The following is a 5178-nucleotide window of genomic DNA, read 5'->3' on the forward strand; positions in this document are numbered from 1 at the left end:
AGTACAGCACAGATTTGGGTTCTTGTGCTCCTGAGACCTACCCCAATTTAATACTGACATTATCCTATCATACCCTATATATCACATATAGGCTTGCTTGATATCACACACATACACTGCCTACGTTTCTGCCTGACCCCTGTGAGAGAGCCTGGTACCTTCAGAAGGCAGAAGATGGGGTGTGGGTCTGTCTGTCTGTCTGTCTGTCTGTCTGTCTGTCTATCTGTCCATCTATTCTTCCATAAAGTATTTATGTAATACTTTATTCCTTTGTTTGTTTTGTGACAGGGTTTCTCTCTAGTTCTCTCTAATTGAGTCAGTCCTGGAACTAGCTCTTGGAGACCAGACCGAGTGCTGGAATTAAAGGCGTGTACCACCATAACCCGGTTAGAAGTCTTTTTAAAAAGTAGGCAATTAGAGCTACAAATTTCCTCATAGGACTGATTTTACTGTGTGCCAGGGTTTGTGTAGGGTTTTGCTTTCATTTTCTTGAGTGAACCCCCCCCCCCCCCCGCCTCTCTTATTCTAGAGCTCTGTTTTGTCTTCCATGAGCTCTGAGGGGTACTTGGCTTGAGTGTGATATACACACACAGACTCACTATTAAGGAAAGTTCAAGATCAAGATCCTTTCCTAACTCTGTGACCTTGCAACAGAGAAGTTTCAAGGGGTGTGAAGGGTGTGCCTACTGACACTGGCATTCATTTTATCTGCTAGGCAGCAAATGCTATGGATTGTGTGTGTGTGTGTCTCTGTTAGTTTAGGTGTCTTTCCAGTCCACGTTGGTGTAATTACCGTGCGTGTGTATATTCAGTGCTCTGATCCTTTCAAATGGTTGTGAAGGAAGGCCTAGCCTAGGAATGACTTCAGTGACGTGTTGTTATTTTCCTTTCCTAACTCTGTGACCTTGGGACAGAGAAGTTTCAAACGGTGTGAAGGGTGTGCCTACAGCTCCACTGGCCTTCCTTGATGTGTACATCTGTTGCCTTTCCTGTAGTAAACATTCTTGTTGGAGTTGGGAAATTGCTGATTCGAACTCAGCCAATTTCATGGAATAGCCCTGGCTGTCCTGGAACTCATTTTTATAGACCAGGCTGTCCTTTTGGTGACGTTCTATTTTTTTTTTTCTTCCTCTTATTTTTCTATCTGCAGTCAACATTGGTGTAAGGACTGTGTACCTGTATATTCACTGCTCTGATCCTTCTTCCTTCCTTCCTTTCTTCCTTTCTTTCATATGTCTGCCCTCTCCCGAAAACCCAAAAATTTCTAGCCTCCCAACGCAATTAAAAATAACTAAAATTTTAGTAAACTGGCATTTAAAAAAGGAAGGAAGGCAGGCAGGCAGGCAGGCCTGGATGGTGGTTGTGAAGGGAGCCCTGGCCTAGTCATATCCTCTGCCATGACTGTAACCCCAGTACTCAGGAGCTCTAAAGGGTCTGAGAAGCTGCTTTCATGCTTCTGCTGCTGGGCATTTATTTATTTATCTATCTGGCTTATGTGGGAGGGGAAGGGAAAGCCAGAGCCTTGTCCTATGGGCTCCACGCTCTCAGTAGTGTCTCATAAACTCGAGTGTGAGGGCCCATGTCTGTCATGTCAGCAGCACTCAGAAACTGAAAACACGAGGATCAGGAGATCATCTTCAGCAACTCAGCAAGTGAGAACCATCGTGGTGGGGAAACAGACCCTCTCCAAGAAATGACTAAAGTGACCTGTTTATTTTTTCTGTCCTAAGTGACACATCACTATGACGATATTATTCCCGGAAATGAAATTCGAGTGGGATTTTTTTCAAAACTATTTTTATTTCATTATTATTATTATTATTATTTTTTTAAAAAAAAACTATTCCACGGCTGTTTTAATTTTCTCCGACTCGGTATTTAGTCTGAGAAGTGTGGGCTGAGGGTGTGGGGAGTGGGGTGAAGAAAAAGAACCGCAAGCAAGCAAGCAAGCAAGCAAGCAGTGGCCATGGTGAAAGGAGACTTAGATGGCAGGGAACTGCCGTTGCCGCCTCCCTCGGTCCCCCTCGGTCCCCCTCGGTCCCCCTCGGTCCCTCCTTCTCACCATGCCCTAATGGTTGCAGAAGCCCCTGGCCTGTCAGACACACTCTTTGTTTCCCGTGAGCAAGTGAGCGAACGATCGATTCGCCTGTTTTCCTAGCTGCCTGTGGTCTCGGTCGTACTTTCGTTTTCGTAGCCCCGAATGTCCAGCCCGGCCCACGTTCACCGTGTTCGGGGGTGGGGTGGGGGAACCGACAGGGGAGTTCCCTGTCCTGCTGTGGGCCCGTGCCACCTCCGGGCGTGAGCGTGGGAGGACGCTGTCACGCCAGAGAAGGTGAAGACGCCGCCGCCGCCGCCGCCGCCGCCGCCGCCGCGGCCGAGCGAGCGATCTATGGCGGTCGGTTGTCGGGCGCCCCCTAGCGGTGGCCTTTTTCTCCTGGTCCTCGGTCGGTGACGAGGACGGGGCGAAACGGCTTTTGTGAGGCGGAAAGAGTGACGAGAGTCCCGGCCTGGCAGGCGGGTGTGTCCCGGAGTCGGTGTCGTGCTTGGGAACGGTCTCTGTGTAGGAGGTTGTGCCGGAAGTCACCCATGGGTGCATGCGTGCATGCGTTGGGGATGGGACCGAGTGACGGGACCAGCTGGAGAGGGTGGTCGGAGACTCGAGCGGGTCGACCAGAAGGCTTCAGTCGTTCGCGTACCCCCGCTAGGTGTCGGGTCCTCCCGGGCCCAGGATCGGTGAAATACCCCGGCTTTAAAAGTTGCTTTTCCCTTGCCTTTTCTCTCTTCTAAGAGCCCTGGGACCCGGCGACCCGAGGCCGAGAGGAGGCGATGGTTGATCCCGGCTTCCCCGCTGGGGTCTCGGACATTTTTTTTTTTTCCTCTTGCGAGAACCATCGGTCCTCAGTGCCGGACTTCCTCATCTTGAGGCCGAGAGGAGGCGGTGGTCCCGGCTTTCTCGCCTCCCTGTTCCGGACTCTCGGAGCTTTTTATTCATTTTCTTCCTCTTGTCAGGAACCCTCGGTCCTCAGTGGCGGGCTTTGCCATCCTGAGACCGAGAGGAGGCCGTGGTGCCGGCTTCCTCGCCTCCCTGGTCCGGACTCGTTGGGGTCTCGGAGCTCTACCCCGCCCCTTTCTCCTGCCCTCGGTCTTGCGAGAGCCCAGCGGCGGGCCTCGTGTTGTCGAGGCCGAGAGGAGGGTGGTGGTCCCGGCTCCCCTGTTCACTGGTCCCCGGTTTCTTGGACTCGAGATTTTTTTTTTTTTTTCCAAGTTTTTTCTTCTTGCCCTTCTCCATTCCTAGCGGCTGGTCGCAGGGTCCTCGGGCGGGAGGAGGCTGGGCGCCCGGCTTTCTGACATGTCCACCTCGCTCTCTCGGTCCTTTCATGGTTATGAGGTCGACCAGTTGTTCCTTTGAGGGTCGGTTCTCTTGTTTATGGGGACATTTTTGGGACATTTCACCCAGCCTCACTTTCAGGAGTTCTGTGTGGTCTGTGAATGACTCCCCGTACCTGTTGTCATTCTTCTAATGGTTGCTATCTGTCCTTATTGTACCTGCAGATAGGTGCTGACACGCTGTCCTTTAATTGGGTGACATTAAAGGACGCTAGGTGGCGGTCTCTCTTCTGAGCCTCACTGGGTGTTACTTTTCCCGTCTAGCCCAGCCCGCGTCTCGCTGCCTTTTGGGGTTGGGCCCGTGTGTGCTTTTCCTGTGCGGCTTTTTGAGATGACCGGCTTCCTTGCCTTGCTTTTGCCCGTGGTGAAGCGTGTCAGGCATCCCCGCTTCGTGGCTTGTCACCCGTTCTGCTTGGATGGTGGGACCCGTCTCTCGATGCTTCTTTCTCCCTTACCGTCCCGGTGCTTTTTTTTTTTTTTTCTTTTTTTTTTTGGGAGGGCGGGGACCAGGTTGTGGAGCTCCCGAGTCTCCTCCGTGGTCCTCTGCTCCCGTGTGCCTCCCGAGCGCACTGTTTTTTCTCACCCCCTTCCCAGCTTGTGGAGCTCCCGAGTCTCCATGAGTCCTTTTGGGTTGAGGGTGGCCCGGCCCTTCTGCTGCCTTATGTGCCTCCCGAGTGCACACCTTTTCTTGGATTCCCTGGTTGACCCCCCGCCGCTGTTTTTTGGTGTGGAGGTGTGTGAAGGGTTTTCTTTTTTTTTTTGTTTTTTTTGGCGGCATGTGTTGGGTCTGTGGTGATCTCTCGCTCGATTCTTCCCGGTTCCGCTTTGTTGATCGATGTGGTGTGCTCGCCCTGTGTTCATTCGGGCCGGAGGCCTAAGCCGCGCCAGGCGAGGGACGGACATTCATGGCGAATGGCGGCCGCTCTTCTCGTTCTGCCAGCGGGCCCCTCGTCTCTCCTCCCCACCTTTACCGGTGGTGTGTGGAAGGCAGGGGTGCGGTTATCCGGCCTGAGCCCTGTGAAAGCCCCCCCGCACTCCTCGCTGTGGTTCGTGGGGGTTCCTGTGAGGCGCGCTGGGGGCTTTGTTCCCCGTCGCGCGTTTCGCTATGCCCACCGTGTGTGGGTCTGTTTGGCCCTCCTCCCTCCGAGCCGGGGGAGGGTCGGCTGGTGTGCCGTGTTACGTGCCCCTCCTGACCGGGTTCGTGTGCACGCGCCTTGCTTTGTGATCCTTGTGGTGCTCCTGGAGCGTTCCAGGCCGATCTTCAGAGGTGCCCGGTTCTGAGCGGCGGCGGCGTTTCCCGGTTCTCTGACGTGTATGCCTCCTGCGCGTGGTGTACGGCCTTTAGCGGTGTTCCTCTTCGAGGTGTGTGGTCCCGAGGATCAAGTAAGGGGGTCGAGGCGAGCGGTAAGATGGCTCTCTCACGGCTATCTCGTGAGATCGGGCGAGCGGCCCACCACGCGCTGCCTTCTCCCGTAGGCGGTGAGCCGTTGGGTGGTGTTGAGCGGTCGCGGCCGGCCTTTTTCATTTTCTTCTCACCGTTAAAGGTGGTCTGTCTGATGGACTGACTATAAGAATGCCTCCCCGCCTGGTGTAGACCCGGTGGGTGTTGCCGGAGAGGCAGGCCTGGCTCTCGGGGGACCTCTTGTGTAGTATGCTTTTTCTCGGTCCGGTCCCCCCTGTCCGCGAACGCTCAAGAGTGCGCCCCGGAAAGGAAGCCTTACCGATACCGCAGACCCCCCCGCCTCGCCACGCTCGAGATCATCGAGCGGTGTGCGTGTGTCGCTTCCCCTG

This window comes from Microtus oregoni, unplaced genomic scaffold (genome assembly GCF_018167655.1).
Source record: "Microtus oregoni isolate MIOR12 unplaced genomic scaffold, Mior012 000192F_ref0000130, whole genome shotgun sequence".
In the NCBI taxonomy this organism is placed as follows: Eukaryota; Metazoa; Chordata; class Mammalia; order Rodentia; family Cricetidae; genus Microtus; species Microtus oregoni.